Raw genomic sequence first — 13,742 nt, 5'->3', positions numbered from 1 at the left:
CGAGGAGGTCGCAATAGCGCTTGCTTGCGCCGGAACCAAGGCTAGTTTGATTCTTAGTGACAGAAAAACAGCAATCTGCAACATCGGAAAGGGCAGGGTCTCGCCAGAAACGGCTCGAATTCTGTCCGCAGCCAAAATTGATCGCAAGATCACCTTAATTTGGGTCCCAGCACACGCATCCGTCCCCGGTAACGAGGCGGCCCACATGTTAGCCCGATATCTCTACTTCCGGGTAACTGTAGAGCCACCCGACCCCCAGGGGATGGACGAACGTTTGCAAACATACGCGGAAATCGCCGTGCACTACAGGTTAGGCAGGCGTCTAATGCCACCACCAGATCCAAACTTAACCAATACAGAGGCCATCGCCTGACGAAGATTACAGGCCGGAAATTTCGTGAACCCTGTCTGGTTATTTCAAACCACGTTAGACGATAAAAAAGGCGACAAATGTAAGACCTGCGGAGCGAGGGGGACCCTCGATCATATAATTTGGCAATGCCCTGGATCCCCGGGTGCTGAGGACAATATTAAGAGTAGAGAAGCCTGGGAGGCCCTTCTGCGAAGCAAGGTCCCCGCCGACCAGAAACGAGCTGTCCGCCTGGCGGCTGAAGCCGCGAAGAGACAATGTATCTTCGCCAGTCTTTAGTCGCGGATGTCCCGTCCCCCGTCCCCTAGGCCTGCGTGCCAGGGACGGGGAGTAGGGGGCCTCCTACATCGGTGGAAATAAAAGTTGTTATCAATCAATCAATCAATCAATCAATCGGCAGGGGTACGTATATTAGAGGCAGTTGGTTGGTCAGTAGACGAACCGTTATGGAGGACGATGGGCCGTCTACGGCCCTTGCGCGCTGGAATGGAACCAAGCGTAGACGCCAGTGGTACGAAGCTATCGCTTTTAAACCAGGTTTAGCGCTAAACCACAGCCAATTTCTCTCTCGCTCTTTTCTTTGCTGGAAATGACTTCACGCACACAGCGCTTTCATCTCACGAAGCTGCACCTCTTCACCTTCAACCTCAGCCTTCGTCTTTACCTTCAACCTCAGCACACTGCCCGAATACATTGAGGTAGGTTACACAAAACTCAAAGTCCGACTCTATGTTTCAAACCCCAGAAGATATTTCAACTGTCAGCGATACGGCCATGGGTCTCAGAGTTTCCGGGGTCGAGAAACCTGCGCAAAATGCGCCTCATGTGACCATATTTCTGAAAACTCTGAAACAGCAGCACTGCACTGCGCAAACTATGAAGGGGATCACTCTGCCTACTCCAGGTCTTGCCGAACATAGAAATCTGAAAAGGAAATCATCACTGTCAAAACTGAAGAAAGCATCTGATACAAAGAAGCGCGTGTGCTACTTTCACACACTATTGGAGCATTCTTTTTCACAGCAAAAACAAGCTTCGCCGATGTGCTGCGTGGGCGCGGCGCACCATACACTCCTCCGGCACCTGCCCAGGCCACACGCAGTGAGCCTGTGGCAGGGCCTTCCGCGCCCTCAGGTGGAGTACCCAAAACTACTCCGCCAACTCCAAAGCAGGCTGCGCAGACCCACGGGTTGGCGGCCTTCAAGGCCTCTTCCCACAAGTCGAGGTCTTACTCGAACGTCCAAGTGCCTGCTGCACTGTGGTTCAGCGCCTCTGAGGAGGCGACGGACACTACCAAGGGCACCCGTCCACGTCGGACGGACTGCGAAGCTCCTTGTATCGGTCAAAAAAGGACAGGCTCCGAGTCACGGGGCCACCAAAAACCTAGTCTAGTTTTTCCACTTTACACAATGAACTATAATGACTTTCATAGTACATTGGAACTGCAGAGAATTTTAGGCAAGTTAAGCGACATGAAAGAAATATTTTTTTCACTTTCTCCTGTCGCCGTCTGCAGACAGGAAACGAACCTAGGCTCCAAGCAGACAAATGTGCTTAAGAAATATACTGTTTTCCGCCGCGACCGAGAGCAGGCGAGCAGGCTTTCGGGCAGAGTCGCCATTTTAGTACAAATAGGAGTCCCAGCTCGTGAAGTACAGTTTAAAACCAGATAAGAGACCGTACCAGCCACGCTGCTTACATATAAAACCATAACAGTCTGCTCCGTATACCTCGAGCTAGACATGAAAGTAACCCACATAGATTTAAAAAACGTTGTAGGGCAACTGCCAGAGCCTTATCTGGTAGTTGGAGATGGAAGTGAAAAAAAAATTCAGGGGCACTTTGATTGTCTAAAGTGCGTAGAGGCGAAAGCGTTTTCCGCACCACTTTGGCTGCTTCTGTGGCACTAGTGGCGTCACATGTAATTAAGTACTAATTACCAAGTGATGACAAATCATAATTAATGGTTAATTACTGATTAATGCTTGAATACTAATTAACTGCTAATTAATGGCGCTTAAGCTTCGCCTTTAGGAGTGGAACGCGACAGCGTGTTGTAGCACTGCCACGGAACACCACCACCCGTTCGGCGCGATACCTTGCCGTTTGAACGCAACGCTTTCTTGAGGAAAGGAAATGGCGCAGTAATTCTCTGTCATCTCGGTGGACACCTGAACCGCACCATAGAAGAAGGGAGGAAGTGGGAGTGAAAGCAGAAAGACAAAGATGGCCCGTAATGAAGAAAATGAAAATTATATTTGAGGAAAGGAAATTACGCAGTAACTGTCTCACATATCTCGGTGGACACCCGTCAAATTTCAGGGGGGGGGGTGCACTTTTTTGACCTAAAGTGCGGTCACTGATGTGTGGTTAAGATAATAAGCTTCGCCTCTAAGAGTGGAACGCGACAGCGTCTTGCAACGCTGCCAGGGAGTCCATAGAACGCCATCGCCCATTCGGTTCTACGCCTCGCTCGTCGGTAAATTGGTTTTTGAGGAAAGGAAATCTATCTGTCTCTCATATCTCGGTGGACACCTAAACCTCGCCGGAAGAGAAGGGAGGAGGATGGCAGAGAGCGAAGACACCGTATTCACTAGACGCGCCTTTGTTCATTCCAAACCATCGAGCTGGCATGGCGGAGTGGATAGCATGCTCGTCTCGCACTCCGAAGACCGGGGTTCGATCCCGAGCTCGACCAATTTCCTACTCAGGTTTTATTTATTTATATGGCCTGACTATAAAAGTTAATTAGGCTAATTGTGTGATTAAGCAATTAACTAAGCTCAGTCCCACTTTCTTGGAGCATCACTATATGAACCCTTCAATTGGTTGCATGGTTACTAGCCAAAGTACAATTGGCCCCGTTTGAAATTGGCGCACTGTGACGTCACGACCAACTGAAAAGCGTGACATTTTTGTCGACAACTGCTGCTTACAACGATGAGACATTAAAGGCTTGCGCCTTTCGTAATCAGCCGAATTCTCTATTCGGTCCCTTATCCACACTTGCGGAAGCACGACGAAGACAAAGTTGAGGTAATACTCCGTAAAATGATGAAGAGGGCACTTGACCTTCCTGTCTCCACCTCCAATGCGAGACTTCTTGCATTGGGAGTGGTGAACACCTTTCAGGAGCTCAAGGAAGCCCATCTCACAAATCAATACACTAAGCTAGCCCGAACGAAGTCGGGCCGGGACTTGCTAGCCCGGCTTCACATCCAACACGATTTCCACATTCAGGAGCGGGTCCGAGTGCCCAAACTCTGGAAGACCATAGTGGTCGTCGCCAGGCTAGGGCGGAAGCCTTAGCGCGCCACTATGGCAACAAGCAAGGTGTCTACTACGTAGATGTAGCCGGGCCGACCCACGGGGGGTGGTACACTGCCGCGATCATACATCAAGAAATACAGGTGGATGGTCTCTCCTTTCAAGCCCCAGGCACAACACAAGCTGAAGAGGTTGCTATCGCCCTAGCTGCTTCTGATACCAAATCAAAACACATCATAACAGATTCGCGTTCGGCGTGTAAAAATTATGAGGCTGGCTGGATAACTCCACTAGCTGAACGAATACTAAGGAACTGCAGCCGAGACACCGATCCTACTCCCCGCTGCATAGTTTGGACTCCGGGCCATCAGGGCCTAGCAGGAAACGAAGCTGCAGACGCGGCGGCCCGAGCACTCATTCACCGGGCGTTCCCATTGGCTCCTGAGCACCTGAAACCTGAAGGTGGCTTTTTACTCTCGTTCAAAGACATAACATCTTATTATAATGATAGGCACCGCGTGTACCCAGCCCCTGCAAAGGGACTGGGTAAAGCAAACGAACGCGTTCTACTTAGACTATTCACTAATACAATGTTGTGCCCGGCAGTATTAAAACACTTCGATCCCGCGTTCACTGGCAGGTGCAAACACTGTGGCGAGGTGGCTGACACCTACCACATGGTTTGGGGGGCTCTTTAAGAAAGCCTCACGTCTTTTATTAAATAAAGGCTTTTCATCATCATCATTAACAGATGCGAGAGGTCAGATAATAGAGGATTTTATTCTATGTAGCAAAGTTTATTTACATAACTCTGGTAAACCCACACACTGCTCCCAAACCTCAGGAAAAATTAGATGTTTACATTTGTCTTTTTGTTCACCTTCTATTCTTTAGCGATTTTAAATACGTCATTTTAAACGACGCATATGAATGCGATCACATCCCCGTCATAACAAACCTGTCATCCTCGCCAACAGTCATGCCTACAAAACAACGGCGTTGGAAGCTCCATTTTGCTGACACAGCATTGTTCCGAGAAAAAGTCGGTTGAGAGGATATGATTTTAGAAAAACATAGCATAGATAAGATAATTGAAGTGTTCACAAAATCACAAAATGCATTCTTTCTTGCCGCACAACTATCAATTCCAAAATCTGCAGGAGTGGAGCGCCAGAACCACAATGTGTGGTACACACGAGAAAGCAAGGCGGCAAAAAAGCGAGAAAATAAAGCCTGGAGAGCGTGTCGCAGATACCCAACGTAAGAGAACCTTATCCTTTTTAAAAAGGGGAGAGCAGAAGCACGATATATTCGGCGCAAGGCCGAGAAAACGTCACGGCAAGCTTATGCCTCCTCTAAAAACAGCTCAACAACATCGAAAAAAATGTGGGAGCAAGTTCGAAAACTAATTGGCAGCTACACACCTTTCACAAGTCCTCTTTTAACAACACCTGGTAGGTAGACAAGTATGGGGGAACAGGCGGACATGTTGCGGGCCGCATAGATGCGGTTTGGAGTTCCTCACACTACAGCCAGTCTTTTTTAAAACACAAAAACATAGCCGAGAAACAAAGACTCTCGAGAAGTCAAGGTGCAAATGAAAAATACAACAGTCGTGTTACACTCCAAGAAATCAATACTGTACTGTTTGCCGGAAAGAAAACCGTTCCAGAACCCGACCAAATGCTCTATGAAACGCTTGCTCATCTTTCCAAGCCTGCCGTAGAGGCACTTTGCAATTTTTTCAAGGCGATATTCATACCAGGGAAAATACCGGACGAGCGCAAGAAAGCCATTATAGTGCCATTCCTGAAAACTCGTGAGTCATCAACGTCCCCTTGTAGCTAAAGGCCAATAGCCCTTAAAAGCTTACTTACTAAATAATTTGAAAGTGTTGTGAACATTAGGCTGATGTTTGTTTGTGGATCTCTTGAACTCATCGACATCCATCAGTGTAGATTTAAAAAATCTTGTTCAACAACTGACCATCTCCTCCGCCTTGAAAATACAGTCAGAGCGGCATTCATACACAAACAACGCTGTCTAGCAGCTTTCTTTGATATGGAGAAGCCTTATGATACCACCTGGAGGTTTGGGAATCTCCGCGACCTTGAAGACCTAGGTATCCGTGGGAGGATGCTGAACTGCTAAACAAAATTTCTTACCGCTCATTTCTCCTACGCCTATGTTCCACATTTTCCAAAAAATTCATTGAGGAGAATCGGATTCCGCAGGGGTGTATTTTAAGTAGTACCGTTTTTCTCATCAATTTCCATAGCTAAGATAATTCCAAAGTCGATTGTGTATTCCTTCAGACAGCATGTTCATCTCCCAGCCTATCAACCTGTAAACTACAGATACAACTGACTTTAAACAGACTTGAGGTTTGGGCAGATAGAAATGGGTTTAAGTTCACCCCCTAAAAACACTTGGTGTTCTTTTCTCGCTAAAAAGTGCTTTGCAGACTGATCCCAGCCTGCACTTAAATGAAATTTACTTTCAGCTGGACAAGAAAATAAATGCGTGGGCACAATATTTGACAAAATACTCACATTTTTTTGCCGCACGTATACATCGTAAAAAGAAAGCTTCCCAATCCCTGAATATACTCAAAGTACTTTCACGGAAACACTGGGGATCTGACGGAGCATGTCTTTTACAAATCTATCGGTCTGTAGTACGCACTGTCCTAAAATATGTATGCGTTGTGTATGGGTCTGAAATTTTACTTTCAGCTGAACAAGAACATAAATGTGTGGGCACAATATTTGTCAAAATACTCACATTTTTTGCCGCACGTATACATCGTAAAAAGAAAGCTTCCCAATCCCTGAATATACTCAAAGTACTTTCACGGAAACACTGGGGATCTGACGGAGCATGTCTTTTACAAATCTATCGGTCTGTAGTACGCACTATCCTATAGTAGGATACAACTTAAAAAAACAGCAGTTGCTAACACTGGGCCGCGGTCCGCGGCGTCTTGTATTACTCCGCTGGCCTACCGCAACTCTAAACAAAATCAGCTTTTTAATGCTTGACTATATCAAACAATCCACGGGTCAAAATTCTAGAGCTTATAATTTTTTTTCTTGTGATAAGCTTCTTGTTTACGTAACAAGAAACGTTTAAGCTGCGTACTAATTTTTGGTCGTGGAGGAATTCTGTGCGCGGAGGCTGAATGTGGGCGGAGCTTCACTGCAGACTTAAGTTGTATCCGACTATAGAATATGGATGCGTTGTGTATGGGTCTGCGAGGCCATCATTCCTAAAACGACTGGACCCAGTTCACAACTTAAGTCCGTCTTTCAACTGGAGCATACAGAACATCTCTCATCAATAGCCTTTAAGCAGAAACAAATGAACCGTTCTTAGCAAGCCGAATAACAATGTTCATAAGCGCATATTTACTGAAATTAAGATCTCTACCGAAACATATTTGCAATCTCATTGTTACAAAGTGCACCTCCCGAACACTGTTCAACAAAACCGCAATCAATAAGACCTCTGATTCTCCGTTTCGAGGATAGCTGCCAAAACTTGGAAATACTGGACAGCCTTCCTGGTGTCGCCTCAAGACACGACCCACTACGGTCAACGTGCAGCCTTCCTACTCTGTGTCAGTGTCACTTCACTTCAGCACACTACCTTCCCCCCCCCCCACCCCGAAAAAAAAAACCACACAAGCACATATTACAGCAATACCGGGAACTGAAAGAAAAAAAGATTCACGGGGCACTTTGGCTCTCTAAGGTGCTGCAAGGCGAAAGCCTTTCCTGGCGCACTGTTTGGCATTGACTGCGAGACTGTTTGTGCTGTACTAGTGCTTTATTTGACTCCACACTTTGATTACACATTACAACAACACACTTTGACTGCCGACTTTGACTGCTTCTTTAGCACGACTCTTTCTCTCTGCTTCGATAACCCGTGACTCTGTTCGCAGTATTGAGGTATGTAATGTGGTCACCCATGGAAGCTTTACGCCCCCTGTCAGAGCAGACGACAACTATTTTATTAGTTGTCGGCTGCTCCAGAAGAGGGCGTCAGGTATCTGTGGGTGACCTCATTACTGCGAATCCGCGCACTACGACGTCATAACCATTTCGACCAACCGAAAAGCGTGACACCTCTGCTCACAACCTTCTGCTGACAACATTCTGTCGACAACCTTCTTTCGACAACGATGAGGTATTAAAGGCTATACAGAATTTTGCATTGATGGCTGAAAAACGGCAGAATATGCCGGAAGCGCTGTTACGAGGAAACTGGCGTAAAATAATAAGGCTTCCTAACTGTGCACCCATTTTTACTGCCGAATGTTATGCAGTCTCGTTAACTGTAGGCAGAATAATAAATAACAGGATTCAAAACAGCGTAACCTATACCCACGAAACACAGAACGTCTTAGAAACGTCCTGAAACAGCTCGAAATGGCTTCACATGTCTTGCGCTAGAATGAAACGTCTCATATACGTCGACGGCAAGATGTCTTTTGGAAACATCTTTAAGACGTCCGTTTAAGACGTCCGCGCTTTCTGAAACGTCTAACTTAAGACTATGTTACGAAGACGGGCCAATACGTTCAGGGGATTGGCAGAAAGCTGCCACCATTTATTAAACATGATATAAATCATGGCAAGCGTTTTTAAGCTTCACATTTTATTCCAAACCATGAATGAAACCTGCAAGTGTGGCACAAAAACTGTTAGATTTCAGTGCCCTACACCGATATTTGCACCTTTTTAAGAGCAGGCGCACCGGTGCAAAGTCCGCGCTTTGTGCTCAAACTCTGACAGCGCATTTTGTCATATGCAGCCCGAAATCACGTTTATCACGGTCCACATCGAGTACAACTAGCCCACCACTTGTAAAGCTGCACTAAAGTTACGCGAATCATGAAATTTGTTTCCTGTTGCGAACGCCTCTTCGTTCGGCCTCGGCTGGCCACGAGCAAGGAATGTTGCCGTCGCGCCATCGCCGCTATCGCCGCTTTCTTCCATGCTGTTTTCGCCATGTTGGAGCAGTCTGCTCGCGGTACTCGCGGCTCGCCACGGCCGGTCTCGAGAGCGGCGCGTAGGCGCGCGCCTTCGCCTGCCTTCGCGTCCTGAACTCCTCAGCTTGCTGCTTGGTGTCGCTCCGCTCGGTCGCGATACAGTCTACAGTCCACGTAAATTTAACTGTTTCAAGCAAAAATAAACCTTTTTGCAAGTTGTAAATGCTTAGCGTCACATAAAAGAATGAGATGCAATTTGTGATTATTTTTATGTTGTTGCTTTGTTTCTTTTGCATTTTTGAAATGTAGTACTTCGTCTGGCCATTTGGCGTTGCGGTCGCTAGCGGTTCCTTGCTACGCGCGCGAAGTGGACGCTCGCAACGGTTTTCTGCCTCCTTTGTCTCGTGCTTGTGGGCGCTTCACACTGCTGTTTGCAGTTTTCCCGCGATGTCTTTTACTACCAGGACTGCGCTGAAAGGTGCACCTCGTTTTCAGCAAAAGTAAGTCACCTTCCATTTCTCCCGTGTGTTGAAAGCGTCACCCTTACTGCGGCTAAGTTGCCAATGCGCCTCATTCAATCGTCAGCTGTGCGTCCTAACGTTCTTAGACAGTTTTGCGTCCCTCCTTTGGTTTGAAAATCGCAAAGCTCTCTCAGCCAGTGTTTTCATACGAAAGTGTAACGTTCGATGTTCGAAAAGAGGGCGTTTCCAAGCGTTTGAGTTCTCGTTCAGTGGGTACCGCTGTGTTGCTTTTGCATCATCCTCTATGAGCTGCTTTCTTACGAGAGTCGTCCATAAATTGGAACCATAGAAAAATCAAGTGCCATCATTTGTGACATAGCTTCAAAGCGACCGCGCTTTGTTTAAACACGGGTAGGAAAGGCGCGAATTTTTTTTTTTTACACATTGAAGTGTGCTCGATTGCATCCCGGTAGGAATTTTATTGTTGCAAACCACTCTGTTCTGTCCCTGCGAATGTTCGTATTCAACTTAATTTGATTACTACCAGTGACACTCGGGTTAAGAAGGCGTTGGTTATGATTATAATGGCGGAATAGAATGTGCAGTGCCCATTATCATGAAGTGATCATGAAACCCGTCGTGGTGGCTGTGCGTTCGTTTGCCGTTCGCAAGCTATCTGACGCCGTCCGCGGCGGCGCACGGCGTTAAAGTCGAAATACAAAGACGCCTGTGTGCTGTCTTAAGTAAGCGCACGTTAGAGAACCCCTATTCATCCAAATTAATCTGGAGCCCTCTACTACGGCGACCCTCGTTGCCCATATATCGCTTCTGGGCGTTAAACCCCGCAATTTACAAGTAATGATGTGGCGGAAATTGTATTGGTTTCATGAAATTCAGTGACTGCATGCATAATATATTGTCGATGGCTTGTTTTGTTCCAGGTTTTCATGAAAATATGGAATAATACTTTGTCAGTTAACTATGATTACCTGATTTCTGTTTATTTAAGCAGGGCTACCTTGAGTTATTTCATTTGCTGTTTGCACTTGTATATGCCTTGTTGCTAAAGATTATGGAATTGTTGTGTTTTGCCTTAGGTCTGCAGTTGGTTGTGAACTTAGAGAAAAAATAATGGAGTTGAGGGAACCATGAAAATCCAGATGCATTACTGCATAGACTTGTTTGACCTGTCAAGCACTTGTTTCACTGTGATTGATAGCTACGACACTGAGGAAACCTACTCGGTGGTACTGCTGTGCAAGTGTGCTGGCTGTTTGAGGATGTAAGGAAGTCGCCCCTTGGCAGGCAGGCCTCCTTGAATTTTTTCGTAAGCCTTTGCAGTGTGCACAGCTGGTGTTGTCGACGAATTCACCCTGTACATTTCTTTTTAGGTAGAAGTTGTTCAACAGTGGTTTCCAGAGAACCTCCTGGCCTGCTCAACTTCTGAAGTTTTGGTAAGCACTTTTCACAGCTGACAGTGTTTTCCCCCTTCACTTCATGCTTTCTTGTATAGGTGCCGGCAGTTAGCAAAAATTTATTTCACGAATTCTGTTGTTTGTTTGACCTGACCTTTTGGTTTTGTTAGACCTGCTACAGTTTGCCAAATGAGCAAGGGCTTTAGTTAATTTCAAGGAAGGAATGGAGAAGAGAGAAGGTGGCAGTTGCCTCCCCCCCCCCTGGGCCAGATTGAAAACTGTGCCTATGTGGACCTGTCTGAGTGAATTCCTGCATGAGCACAGGTATGCATGCCAGCAGATTATGAACACTGAAAACTTAACTTTACATTTCGAGTTTTTTAGACAGTAATAACTGGAATACTGAAGGGAAAATAGCAGTGTCATTATAATGGCTCAACTAAGAGAAGTCAAATATGTAAGCCTTTCAGAAATAACTGGTTTATAAAACGAGGGCATTTCGACTGATCTCATCCAAGTTTCAAAAGTAAAGCAAAATTTCCATTATTTTATTCTTTCACTCAACTTACTGCAGCACGCATAAGAATCATAAATGGAACACAGTATACAGTGTTCCATGGTATGAGAAGTAGTGCAAAACGGGGCAAGGGACAGAGAGAATTTCACGTGTTAACTTATCCCAGTGTCTGGCCACGATCGAGCCCTTATCCAAAAATTGGACACAACCACACTCCTTACAGTGCAAAACCAGATTACTGCCATCAAAAGTTTTCAAGTTGTTTTTGTGTTCACGAAGCCTCTCATTCAAGCAACAACCAGATTGACCAACATACCGCTTGCCACAGGAGAGTGGGATGTCAAACAATGCCTTCAGTCCATGTCATGAATTTTTTCCTGTGATTACTGGTGCACTACAGCTTTTGTGGACGTTTATGCGCGAGCAAACTTTTTTGGAAAGCGCACCTAGTTTTTTAGGGGCTGAAAAACATTCGCTTTGTCCCAATTTTCTTGAGATTTTGGGTCTGGCAATGAATGTAGGGAATGACGACAATTCTGCCTTTCTTTCTGAAGGTACAGACGGTAGTTGATCTTCCTGGTGCTTCTTCAGTATGTCTTCAAGGACAAAAACACAGATATCAGCTAGGTAGCCTGCTTCATTGAACCTTGAGAGTTGTTCGTGACAGCTCTGGCTGATGAGGTGGGTCATGACTTTTGCAGGGCATTTTTGAAACAAAATAATGACGTTTTAAGAATTTAGAATGTGCAGCAGTGTAGGGGAGTGCAGGCTGAAGATAGGTTATTTCAGTACTGACTGAAATAACCTACCTTCAGCCTGCACATCCTTACACTTCTGAACATTCTAAACTCGTAAAATGAGGCAATATTAATTTATGTTTGAAAAATGAACTGGAATAGTCATGCCCCCACCTCATCAGCCAGAGCTTTCACGAACAACTCGCAAGGTTCAGTGAAGCAGGCTACCTAGCTGATATCTGTGTTTTTGTCCTTGAAGACATACTGAAGAAGCACCAGGAAGATCAACTGCCGTCTGTGCCTTCAGAAAGAAAGAAAGGCAGGATTGCCATCATTCCCTACATTCATTGTCTGTCCCACAATCTCAAGAAGATTGGGACAAAAGCGAATGTTCGCTTTTTGCCCGCTGGTAAACATCCGCAAAAGCTGCAGGGCACCATTAATCACAGGAAAAAATTTGTGAAATGTACTGAAGGCATTGTTTATGACATCCCACTTTCATGTGGCAAGCGGTATGTTGGTCAATCTGGTGGTTGCTTGAATGAGAGGCTTCGTGAACACAAAAACAACTTGAAAACTTTTACTGGCAGTAATCTGGTTTTGCACTGTAAGGAGTGGGGTTGTGTGCCATTTTTGGATAAGTGCTTGATCATGGCCAGACACCGGAATCAGTGAACATATGAAATTATTGAAGTAGCATGTATCGCTGCTTTGGAAGATAAATGTGTCAGCAATCCATCTGTCTCCCTGTCCAAAAGAGATCTGGCCTTCTTAAACAATCGCTGAGGTGTACGAGTCCGTAGTTCCTCGTTCACCTGATTTTCATTTTTTTTTTCCGGGCTCATGCACCTGTTTTCCCTCACGGTTTATGTTTGTCTTGGTCACTTGGGCTCTGTCAGTCGGAAGTTAGCGCCTGTGTTGTGTTCGTCTTTCTCTGTCCCTTGTCCCATTTTGCGCTACCTCTCATACCATGGATCACCGTTACCGACCCGCCCAAGTTTCTACCCTTGTGAATGATATACAGTTATTAGTTGCTGGCTGTCTTGTGTATTTTTCGTCTGCTTACGTGCACTTCAGTGAGAAAAAAATATTGAGTGCTGAAAATTGACGTTAATTTTTCTGTTCACCCAGTAACCATGGCCTTTTTTATGCCCGCTGTGGAGTGCGACTGCAAACATCTGTGTTGGAGTCATCATGGGAGACAGCCTGGTGCCTACCATGTATATGGCAGACAGCTGTCAACTGTTCCTGCCATGTGGCACTTTTTGTTCTCTTGAGGTATTTGTCATGTGTTTTGATTCAACGTGTCACTTTTTTTTTAATCCTAAGAAGCAGGTATGTATTACTGAGGCCATAAAATGTTTGATTCTTGGATTGAAGCCATTTCTTGCTCTCTTCTTTTGCGCTCAGGACAGATCCTGCATTAAGAACCAACTACATTGGCTCTTTTTTTTTCTTTAGTCTGAATTTTACTTGTAGTTCTACTATGAATAAATTTAATTAACAGTTTGCCTGCCCAAAGCTTTCATCATGCAGTAAGCATTGCAAGACTCAGATTTCCACAATTTACTTATATTTACGCAGCAGCCAAAGTTAAAGGTGCTTTACGAAGAGCTCATCTTGATGTCTCACGAGCAATAAGAGCTCTGTTTAAGAGAAGGTACAGATCTCTTGCACGCTTGGGAGAAAAAATGTGTATTGAGGGTGTATGAGAAAACTTGTTGCTGTGCTCTCTTGTCCTTCTTGCCTCGCATTTGGCCAGTTGTCTACAGATTAAAGGAGTGTTTATATTTAGCAGAAGTCTAGCTACTAGGCAGTCAATACATGAAATGACGCAGCAGTTTCTTTTGCACTCTTGACATGCAAAACTTTCTTGCAAAAGAAACTGCTGCATTATCCATAAATTAATTACCTGGTACCTAGATTTCTGCTGGAGAAAATATGCTTTTAGTCTGCAGACAACAAGCCAAATGTCAGAA

General features: G+C 45.4%; 1 protein-coding gene and 1 long non-coding RNA gene across 2 annotated transcripts in view; one reads left to right on the top strand and one right to left on the bottom strand.

The window, feature by feature from the left end:
* Positions 1–13,742, bottom strand: part of LOC149337119 (uncharacterized) — a 132,744-nt gene that overhangs the window by 1,676 nt on the left and 117,326 nt on the right. The gene's annotated exons all lie outside the window — the stretch shown is intronic.
* On the top strand, positions 8,126–13,094 carry LOC149337122 (uncharacterized). The gene is made up of 3 exons (XR_016284601.1): positions 8,126–9,133; positions 10,486–10,548; positions 12,895–13,094. It is a non-coding gene; the product is annotated as an uncharacterized LOC149337122 (long non-coding RNA).

Source organism: Amblyomma mixtum, chromosome 7, assembly GCF_055824585.1.
Source record: "Amblyomma mixtum isolate Tamu chromosome 7, ASM5582458v1, whole genome shotgun sequence".
Taxonomy (NCBI): Eukaryota; Metazoa; Arthropoda; class Arachnida; order Ixodida; family Ixodidae; genus Amblyomma; species Amblyomma mixtum.
The sequence above is the reverse complement of the archived record's forward strand: the minus strand, read 5'-3'. Positions and strand labels throughout refer to the sequence as shown.